This window comes from Ctenocephalides felis, unplaced genomic scaffold, assembly GCF_003426905.1.
Source record: "Ctenocephalides felis isolate EL2017-DRISC unplaced genomic scaffold, ASM342690v1 CF-g0.4_SCAFFOLD_02205, whole genome shotgun sequence".
Classification (NCBI taxonomy): Eukaryota; Metazoa; Arthropoda; class Insecta; order Siphonaptera; family Pulicidae; genus Ctenocephalides; species Ctenocephalides felis.
The window spans coordinates 26,542-39,128 of NW_020538359.1; positions in this window are offsets into that span (position 1 = coordinate 26,542).

Consider the following 12,587-nt stretch of genomic DNA (forward strand, 5'->3'; position numbering starts at 1 on the left):
TTTTATTTAAAAATCTGTAATAATTGTTGATCCAACAATTATGATTAATATTAGTGATCTAGTGTTAATATTTTACTAACAGTAAACATTACTTAACTCTACTCCAGAATAAATGGGCATTTGTACAGTAATTTCTGCATCTAGCTTTTCTCAACCTTAATGAATATTCAATAAGTAATATTATTTGAGAACGTACACTACATCTTACAGATATTTTGTTATAGACAAACAAAATAATTTACAGACATATGCGATTAACTAGCAAACCTTAAAAAATCATGCACTCCATTTAACAATAGTACTTGATTATCAGGCGGGGCCCCGGCAAGTGCAACCTCACCGCGTAAAAACCACATACAGGGTTTCCTCCCCTAGTTTGCAGTACAACTAAAACCGGCAATAAAAACATGGCAATCATAATCCGATTGTGCCAGATACACTTTGAGCATTTGTTTATATATATGTGCACTTGCAATTTAAAAAAAAACTTACAGGAAATGTAAAGGAATCATCAGATCAAGCTGCAATATCAAATATTATATGCACATTCAAACCAGTATTAGAAAAACATATACATATTTAATATAATCTGATCAAAAAGAGAAAGATAAACCACTAGGTCGCCTTCTCGAAATGCTAACTGGTAAGTAGTAAGTTAAAGAATCACACCACTACAGTTAATACATGTTGAACAGATATAAAGGTAAAAACGTATTATTTTATATGTGCATACTCATTTTCAGATATTTGAGGGTTACTTGTAACTTAATTATGAAAAAAATTGCGAAGATTCAAATTAAACCTATACTTTTCGAAAACACGATACAATCCTGGGCAAATATTGCTTTTAAAAAAAACCCAAGACACAAGGTGAAAATGAGGAACTGCACGGCCAAACCGGGGCGTATGGTCACCTTAAGCTAGATGGAATAATAATTATTTCAGCAAAAAATATAAAATTCATTCATACAATGACAGTATTAGAAAGAATATGAAGTAGCTAATCAAACACATTCACCAGATTCTCAATAATTTTTCCTCTTTCATAACGGGGGACGCACAATGCATCCATCTGGTGCATCGTCATGTCATTGTCGCATAATTTATGCGCGGGATAATGAATAAAAAATAATGCCGACACTTGCTCGAATACATTTGTACATTACCCCTGTCATCTATTCTATGGGATGTAGGTCAGACTCGTGTCATCGTGTGAGCCTGTAAATGACAGTCAATTTCTGCGCCGTTCTTGGTACAAATATATTTGACCTCAGAGCCGACCCCGCAACATGACCAATAACATCCCGTAGTGGTCCCGTTTGAATGAATTCGAATGAGTTAGGATAAAGTCAGAGTTGGTGCGACAGTTTTTTTAAATATTGATTTTAAATGTGTTTTTGGACTTTGGGTATCTAAAGAGTAAATTATCCCAAATGGGGTAAAAGGGAATTTTTGGGTGTAAAAAGTATATGTTTGTAATTGATATCTACTGTATTTGCTACGTAGTAAGACGTGCACTAATTAAGCTTCTTAGATTCTAAACAAACCGTGTTCATAACTTTTTGCTTTTTTTGGATTTAGTTGAGCTTTATAAATAACCATGTAAAATAAGCGATTGCGCTATTCAATATAATAAGTACTAATTTCAAATATTTTAACCATAAGAGAATCTACCAATTGGTTGGTTTTTCCTTTTATTGCAATCTTGCATTAGTGTTATACTAAATATAAAATTATTCCATTAAATGATATCGTTGTGTTAGGCAGCAGTTATATTATTATTTTATAAAATATCAACTTACAAAACTTGTAATCATTAACAAATATGTACTGTATAATATGAACAGAATATCGTTTTTACATAAGTTGGTTAATATTTTTAGTTAAATAGAAGTGAAAATAGAAATTACAATTGGCGACGTGTAATGCATCAAATAATCAATGACATGTTTCAAATCGAAACATTACTTCGAATATGTATAACAAAAAAAAATCAAATCAAACAGCAAGGCAGCAAAGTGGACAAAAATCGCATATGCGTCTACGGCCTTAGCGAATGAATCGGACGGCGCATATGGACATAAAAATATTATTTACATTGGACGCGAGGGAGAACAGATTCGTATGCGTATTTTTATTATTTATTATATGTACACATGTACATATGCATTTGCATTCATACTTCAGATTGCTTGATTGTTTGAAAACACTTGCTGGCACAAACTTGGAAGCGCGAACTACTTTTGTGCAATCGTACCTTCATTGTTAGAAATGACTTATCCATAAATATACTGCTCATAAATATTTCAAATTGTATTATATGAAGACTTCCAATTATAATACGGTATATATGTATATACATTCACATTTTGTCATTTTCTGTGTTATTTCTAAAACACTCTAACTTATTTTTACAATTAAATAGAAGCCTGAAAAGTTTTGACTCATTACATTGTTAAAAGATATTAGCAATTACAATAAAATCATTGCTATAACTATTAACAGAATTATTGCTGATCAAGAAAAAGTGGCACGACCGTACCCAGTCTCCTCTACTTCAGTTGTTGACATAAGTTTTATTTGTATTTTTTTCCTCAACTTCACGCTTAAACTGTATAATCATAATATGTTTTGAGATTTTATATGGTTGTGTGCCCAGTAGTGAAATTTATTCTACATAAAAGTTATTAGTCAGTGCCGTTTTGAATATGAGAAAAACAAGAGGCATTTTCGTCGTGCTTTATTTTTTATTAAAGTTAAAAATGGTGTTCAAGCCCGAAAAGAACTAACTGACTCGTGTAGAAAAGGTGTTGGCGTAACTCGAAGATATTAGTTGATACAATCCTAAGAACGCTTGAAATCTGTGAGAGGTTAAATAACTGGTAACTCTCGCCATTGGCTAAGAGCGAAATTGTAATCCAAACAACTCGATATACTACATTATTACGCTTATCAAAATATGTTGATACAACTATATAACAACTAAGAATAACAATTTGTGAATCTCCTATTTCTATTTTATATATTCTATGGTTGCATTTAAGCTGCTTTTATCTATTTTGTATGGGATCAATTGTCCCAGTCGATCTATTTAATCGGTATCTATAGACCGACCGAAGGACGAACGTCTATGCCGGCGATGTTTACTCGGAAGTGTGCACATGCATCTCATTATGGCGAAAGCTCCTCCAAAGCTTTGAACTTGGCGCAGCAACCGAAAGCAACCGATTACATGACGATATTAAGCTAGTTCTACATTTAATCAAAACGAGGCACGTGCATATATATACTCGTAAATGGATTTATATTAATTCACTGGCGAAATTGAAATTTACTTATGCAGGCAAACATTATTTCATAAACAAGTGTACATTTATACAGAAATAAATGTCAAAATAATGATAAAACAACAATATATTTTCATAAAATACAAGTAAACAATAATTAAATTTTGGACAAAATTAATTTCATGCAATTTACCTAAACTTTGTGTTATAATATATTATGACGTTTTTGAAAAGCTTTTAATTAAAGCTTGTCTATGTATAGTGTATGTATTACATCATAAAATTAAGTACAATTTTCGTTATTACAACAATCTGGTAATGCTTTTTTGTTGATTTTAATTATTGTATCCTTGGTAATTGCAAGAACCTAACGCAAAAATAAGAGCCATTAATAGAATTCTTCATGCTTATTAATAAATCTTATTATTTGATCATTATCATGTAACAAAATTTTACAATTCCCAAAATGTCGAAGTAAAGAAAAAGCATACAATTCCCAAAATGTGAAAGTATAAGGAAAAGCATATATACGCACTAAAAATGTAGAAAACCTACATATGCGATTCTAAATAATAATGAAAATTTTGTTCTTGAAACTAATAAATATAATTGTTTTTATTAGTCAATGTTTACTTTATCATTACACGAATAGAGCGATAGTAACTATTTTTATCCAAAACTAAAATTATTATTCCTAAATAATGAACGCTTTTAAACAATGTTTCTAACTATGAACAACGAATGTATTGCACTTCATATTTTTAATATGTAAATATTTTAGTTTTTACAACTTGCAATATAGATGCGATGTACTATATTTCTCACAAATACTCGTGTCCACCTTAAAAAATGTACTACATCATTCTCCCATGACCATTCAAAAAACTTGTGAATTTAAAAACAACATATCTTTTAAAAAAAAAATATTAGTAAATAAGTTATTGAAATAAATAAAAAATATTAATTATCGAAGTAGCATTTTATAAAACATTATCATTAATATATTATATTCGATATTTTTTTATTGAAACACGCAATATCTTTTCCCCATTTCACGTGCTACATTTTCCGTTGACCCATCATAAATTGTCCATACAAACTGTATTCATTTGAATAACTCACGATAATTCAGTGTGTCATTATATTAATTTATTGATATCAAAGAGATGCTTGGTCATTGAACTGCAGTGAGTGTGTGGGCTTATTGTGCATCTGATTTTTCGTACGAAATCTAGAGCGCAATAATCACATGATATGCTTCGCCTTAATTGCTCTGATGTACGGAACACTCGTCATACATTGTATTAATGAGATTTAACAAACATATTTGAAGGTTCCATATTTAAAAATGTATAAGCCTAATCAAAATGTTGCTGTTTTTTGTGCCTGTCTATCGCTTAGAGATCCCAAACTAATAGAAATAACGATGTAAGAAATATTCTGAATCTAATACTAAACTGATTGAAAAACATAAATATACTACAAACTTATAAATGAAAATTTGTACTTAATACAAAATAACAAATAAAACTTAATCGAAATCCATATGCTATTAATCTGACTATATTTGCAACATAAGACCTATGCTCTTAACACATTTTGGCAAATTGACGAACGAACAAAGAACAACAACCCATCCAAATTAGTATGAGAAGAATAAATAAATATTATTAATTACATTATTTAAAATAGTTATGATAAAAAAAGTGAAAAAATACATTACGTCAACTGCAGCAGCATAAAAAATTTGAATATTATTCTACTTTTTGTGTTGAAATGAAATAAGTAAGACTAAATTTCCCATTATAGTGTTTCAAGACCCATGATTTAGTACAAAAATAGTGTATCCCCTGAGTATTCCAAGCGGAGTACAGTTATTGCCCCAGAATATCAATTTGTAGAGTTCACATTAAATTCTTGTGAACACATTTTAGTAAATGCGGGGGAGCGAGTGGATCATCTCTCACCTTGGAGGGCGGCGTGTGAAACCGTGAGACGCGAAATAGCGATCATCTCCCCTGTCTGTTGGAAACAAAATGTTGTGGGAATAAGCAAACCGCTCGAGTAGGATTTATGCGCTGATGGAATAATCCTGTTGTTCTTGATTGGAAGATACGCGTAAAAATTTGCGGTAAAATGTCTATGAAGACTTGTTCGAAACGAAAACAATCAATAGAATTTGGTAAATTGAGAATGTATCGCAATTCATTCAATTACTCCAAAAACTTGGAGGTCACTCAAATTACTTCATACTCTAAATTTATTACATATGAAACAATATATTATATTCAGCACATAATTATACACCGCATAGTTTGATATAATCTCCTAAAATATCCTTGCAATTGTGTTCATTGTGCCCATGGTGAATTCCAAAGCAATTGCCCGAAAACAAATTAAATCCCTTGTCCATAGAGGATAAATATATTATACAAGATCATTCGTGGGAAATCGCGTCTGCTCTGATAACATCGCGGAGAATTACCGATCCATGAATCCAAATCTGTAGCAAGTGTAATCCAGGATTATAAATTACAGGATTCGCGTCTAAAAAAACTGTGATAATGTTCTAAAAAACGAATTATTGTGTATTAGTACCATAATCCTTCTACGTTTCTTTTATAGTTGGACAGAATTATAAGCAAAAATATAAAATTATTTGCTTAGTTCAAACGACCTTTTATTTTAATAGAGTTATCTACTGCATAATTTCACGATTTTTTTTGCAATTTATGTTTCATTGATAATCACGATCAATTTCACCACCACTATTTTCATTTCCAAAGATGTAATAATTCAAATTATAAAGCACACTTGATCATAAATACATAATCTGAATAATAATGGGTATTACTGCCCTAAGGCAGGTCCGTAAGCTGAATTAAACTCCTACTCGATTCAAGAAAAATAGTGTGAGAGATTTTCTATTGCTATTTCACACCGCAGTGTCCGAAATGGACTATTTTTAATTGAAAACATATTTTTGACATATATTTTCAAGTGAAAACGGACATCGCTACTGCACGATGTCAGGTTGTTCAGAGTGGGGTTCGAACTCACGAACATCTGAATATGTTACCTAATTGTATTTAAATATAAAGTAGTAGTATAATTAAGTTTTCTATGATTTGAACTTAAAGACTGCACAAACAATAAAACCAAAAGACACTGAAATCTAATGTCGGATAATGAAGACCAAGGTTTCTATTATTCTTAGGCCATATTGAACAGGGAATTCCGAAGTTGAACAACTTACTCTTCTTAACAAAGTATTTATCGAATATCTTGCAAAACCAAATAATATTAAAAACATATATTGCCCCGAAGAACGTTTGATTGCTCTATCAATTTCTATACATAGCAATAATTTCTACTAGTAAAACAAATATTAGTTTTCGTCGGGTTTAAAATGTCATTATTATTGAAGCAATAAATGCCCCATGCGTTGGGGTCCATTGTCCCACTTCGTAATATCAATAACGTGCAGCACTTCTAATCTCCGATTATTAAATTTTATTGTTAAATCGCTATCATCGGATACGGAATATTTCAAATATTTATTATCGCAATATATAATTTGTGGGAAAAGGAATTTTTCAGGGCTCAATCGAAACCATTAAAATGTCAACATTTGAAATATTTGGAAACAGATTCATATTGATCGAAAAAATACAGAGGTTGAATTTTATTTAATAAATCACTAATTAAATTATGATACACTAAATGACGCACGTTTTTATGGACTGAAATAAGGTTTCAATTCAAAATATTAAATTCAAAGATTGAAATACTGTGCCACTTATGATATTGTAGAATAACCTCAATTTGATTTCAAACAGTATTCTATTCATAAATTGGTATCAAAATAGTTATAATCTTTGACCTATGGTAGAACTATATTTCACACATCTCATGTTTAAATGTTGTTTCTTATTTCCTTGTTATATATTTTATATGTATATGACAATTAGATTAGAGAGATTAAATAAAGCTTTATAATGTAGATTGAATAAAACTTTTTAATGTTAATTTGAATCGTAACTATTGTTAATTATTATTTTTCGTTTCAGATTTTTCATTTCATAATTAATTAAAAACATGTTTAATTACTCTGATTTTGATTACATATTACGAATAAGCAATTAATAATACATACTACTATTGATCGCGGTTTATCCACTATAAATAAATAATTATTAGTAAATTAAAATTTTGTCATTGACAATATGCTACAGATTGATATCGTGTAAATTATAATAATTTAATTTTCTAAAACATATTATCCGATCTTTGATCTCAATAAATAGTTAATCTCAAATCATTAACCCTCTAACTCTAAATTCTATAGAGTTATCATCATGTTAAATCACCTCAATTGTTCCTCGCCCCTAAGTGTGTTCGGCTAATAAAACTGAGACTTTAAATACCGATCGGCCTGTTTACGGGCGAGGGTGCGCGCATCATCCCTTATGTTTCGAATGATCCCCGTAATTCGGTTCCATCGTCCGACTATTGTCGGCTCAATGTATCAGAGTATTTTATGATTATTTTTCCGGCCTCGAAGATTGTTCAAAGGTTCACCCCGATGAGTGTTTTGCAATTTAAAATTCACTTGTTCGCCAATGCGGGGAACATGTGTGAAGAGGTTACGCGAGCTTTAAAATGGTTCATTTAAAAAAGCACCCAGCAAAAGGGAGATTATGATGCGCACATCGAACTGAAATAAATAGCCCTTACGACCGCAATTTGGATTTTGATTCACATGAATTAAATTACAAAAAAATATGTATTGATGTAATGTTCGAGCTCGAGTCAATCAATTGTCATTTTTTATGGTCATTATTGAGACACAATACACATACAAGTTTTTAATATTATAAACATGTTATATTTGCTGTAAAAATAATAGAAACTTTTTTCACGATAAGAAGAATAGAGTTCCTTATGATCCGTGTGATCCAAACTAAATCTAGAAGTGTTCAATCAATCGCGGAATACTTATGACAAACACTGTCACTTAAAGCACAACAATTTAAAAAAAAACGTATATATGTAAAACTTTACATCAAATTGGAGGAAGAAAGTCCCAGTCAAGTGATCGCCACCATATGAGTCAATTGTTTATTTTGTAATGCAATTAATATTAATTGGTTAAGAGAGGATCACATTATATCAAAATAATTCCATTTACAAATTTCAATAAATAATATTATATTTATATTAGAATATATATTTATTTTTAAATCGTTATCAATAACCCAAATTGTTTATTTTGCATGTAAATATGGTAAAAGTTATATTTGTATAAAATAAATAATTAATAATCACGGCATATATTTCTATCTGCAGCTCTATATATTTACATGTACCAAAGTGATCATTAGTTAAATTAATTATAATTTAAAATAAAAGGTATAATCTGGCAACGAAAAATAAGCAGTCAATATATATAAATAATTCAAATTTGTTTTAAATGGTTAATTTTTATAGAACATTACATAAATATGTATTTTTTATTATTTGTCAATTTAAGTCAGAAACTAAAAAAGTTTTTAAACTTCCCTAGCTCGATATAAATTTACATAGCGTGTCTCCCGTTCAATTGGCATAAAATCCACTTAAAACTGAAATTGATAATGTGTTAGGGGTTCGTCGCCCCTCTTCAAACATTATAAATTACAATTTCAGTTCAATGAAAGTAAAACCGATGTAATTGTCCGCAATCGTTCCCGTTTCAATTTTAGCCGCACATGTAAGGGTAGGTGCATTCTTTTGTTTGAGAGAATTTAAAATCACAAGTGCAACGAGATAATATGTAGGATTTAGAAAAGATTACATCACTTGAAGCAGATTTATGTAGCCTATGTAAAATATTTAGTTTTTTATGGGGATCATTATATGCAAATTTGGTTATGTTATAAATGATGTTGCATTTTTTTTTAAAAAACTTTTAACTACAAAAAATCTAAGTAAAACGCATGGTAGAAATATAAATAAAAACGCTGCAAGTTTTCATTGAAATATGATGCCATGCGTTTCAAGAGCTTTTAAATATTGCGCTTACCTTGGGAAAAGTGTAGCTTGCACTATGCATTATTTAAGTTTGAATGAATGAATTTCCATTTTCAAAATGAATCAGCCTACTGAAAAGTTTTAAACTTATTCTGTTTGACAAATATATAAAGTCCTAGGTTGAAATACAGTCACACCCGTTTAAGAGCATAATTGACATGTATACAAAATGAAATTACAAAAGATTTTACCAATATGCAAAATTTTTATATATTTAATCATTTTTGTATTTTCTTCTCATCGCGTTTTTGCATCTTCGACGATTACAATATGAACTCCAATGATTAGTACATATAGGTAAACATAGCGAATTTTATATTTTAAAGAAATGTCAAGACTCAACTTTAGTATATATAGATAAAACGCCAACGTAAAAGATAATATTTCAGTTACTACAAATTTCTAAATAAACGACTGAGTTATCTAAAGATTCTCTTCAATAGGCTATTGTGATCTTTGCTGTTATCAACATTATACACTGATAAAAATGTTGAATCAACGATTTTGATGGAAATATTCAATGAAATCCGTTATCACAACCACATCCTACTGGCATTCTGAGAAAACAGATGCATAGAAATCGTTCTTAGTACTTTATCAAATGCTAACGGAATAATTTTGAGTGAGCTTGTTTGGGAAGATAAATACATTATTTTGTAAGCTATGCTAATATTTATCCAAAATATGCGGTTGAAATTTCAAGAGATAAAAAAATTCGTAATAACTTCATTCTACGAATTGCAAGAGTAAAAATAATAGAAAAACATTCTCTATTAATATGAAGACGCCTTGTGGAGATTTAATTATTAGCCTGGCCTCCATCGCCGATTACTTTTTAAAGAATTAAGTGGGTTGGAATCATTTCATTATCACGTGTCATAAAAAGAAGAAAAACACACAATTTTAAGATACAGCCAAACCTTTCGCTCGTGCAAAGTAGTTTTTTTGTGTTCGAAGTGCAGCTGCCGGGGCGCATCGAATTTTTTTCGTAAGAGCTTGTTCTCCTTGCTCGGTACGATCGCCGCACTGTCCATCGCGATTAGGCTACTTTCACACTAAAACGACACCATCTCGTTTGTATTCGGACAAACGATGGCAAAATCAAGAAATCTACAAGTTGAGCGCATGTAAACCAAATTCATGGCCGGTTAATAAAATGTAAAATTGATATATTTTGGCGGACATAAAAATGCCAAAAATGTGAAAGGAAATTAAACTTGATCTAAATGTTTAATTTAAATCAAATATAACATTTATTATTGCAGAAATTTCAGAAACAAAGTGGTAATTATTTAATAATAATTTGCAGTGCACCCGACTATTCATAAGTATAATATACAAACTATGCAATAATACGATATATCTGATTATCCGTTTTTCAACATTGTATATCCTCCTAAGAATTGTCGTTACAAAGTATTAACTCATATCCAGTAACAGAAGTGTTATAATCGAAAATAGAATCGATGAACTTTTTCTAAGGCGTACTTGAACTAGTAAATACGTCGCAGTCTTTCTTATAATTAGAAATTTCGGTCAGAGAATCACATCTGCAACTAATCTTATATTAGGTTGTCAAATATCTCTCATCCGCCTTTTTGTATTATAAACCAAGAGCAAAAAAGCGGAAGGGAGATATTTGACAACCTAATATTATTAAAGAAAAAACAAATTTAAAATGCCCTGTATACATTCATTAGAAATAATAACATAGGTATTTAAAATTTATAATATAAAGTAAGTTTCAATGTTAGAGATTACAAAATGACTAGATAACAAGGTCAATAAACAATAAAAAAACTGCATAATATTCTAAAACGTATAAAGCCACCCTACTTAAAAATATTATATAAAACTTAAATATAACTAAAAAGGGTTGTGTCGAAAATTGTAAAATTAATATGAAATAAATTAATTTAAAAAGTCTTGCAAAGAAATAGGATGGTATAGAGAAACACTGATCGGCGCTCCAGCAATTCATAAATCTTTATTTTAATATTAAAATTTATAAAAATATTCACAACATTATTTTTACTCGACTATGCACATTTCACAAAACAAAATCATTTTTAATCCGCAAATAAAATATCTCTCAAAAGCACGATAGTTCAACATGTTAATTATCCGCTTAAAAGCTACATTGTATGTTAGTCTTGTAAAATACCTCTATTAGCTTTTTCATACGCGAAATCCGAGCGGCGAGCAATGCAGAAACAGAAAGGCAGAAAACGCTCTGAATATACGAAAGACGACGTAGGTAATCAACCACGTGTTGAATGAACGCGGCCAGCTGCGTGCTGGCCTTACGATTCCGAGATAATTAATATTGTTAAAAAGCGCGAGTGCACGCTATTCACGTTTGGCGAAATTAAAATAAAAAGAATCGAGGATAATGTAGCTCTTTACACTTGTATAAAAATATACCGTTTGAAATAAAGATAAATTCGTCTTATAATATTAGATATCAAGATCAAAGTTTAAGTATACAAATTGGATTCATTTACTCATATCCAAATTAAGGTAACAAGTTGAGTATTTTTAATGCTAAGCGTCAAGCATAATAATATTTTTTTAAGTTTTAAAAGAGGAACATCCAAACCCACTTGCCAGAGCACCACGCCACGTCATTACCAAAGCATGATTGGAAAAGAAATTCATGTTACATTAATAGAGTAGAGCGGGGCACAAAGGTCCAATTTGACTTTGAGCAAATGTATTGTGAAAACCAAACCAATTATACCACAATAAATAACACTTATCAAACAACTATCTGACTATGTTCAGTAAAAATCTCATCGATTCGAGAAATGTGTTTTTTGTAAAATTGTAACATGGTCCTTTTTACCCCATCGGAGGGGTAAATTGGGACAGCCAGGGGCAAACAGATCGAATGTTTTATTTTAATTATAAAGAGATTTTACAAAATAATAGCGACTTTATTCAACCAATGCAAAATATAAATTTAATGGGTGCATTTTTCGATTTGGTATTTTGTCAGAAATATTCATCAACAGAGTTAGAATAACTATTTATTTAATTTATTTCTTGTAAAATTGCTTTTTTTAACTCAATTCACTTTTTATTTATATTTTTTATTTTTACAACACCTTTTCCAGGGTAAAGGCTCCGTTGTTTCTTTTTACCCCACCCGGGTTAAGCTTTTATTGAAGTTATAAAACGTGCCCAATTCGAATCTTAACCCAATGTGATCTATTTTAGACCTTTAAC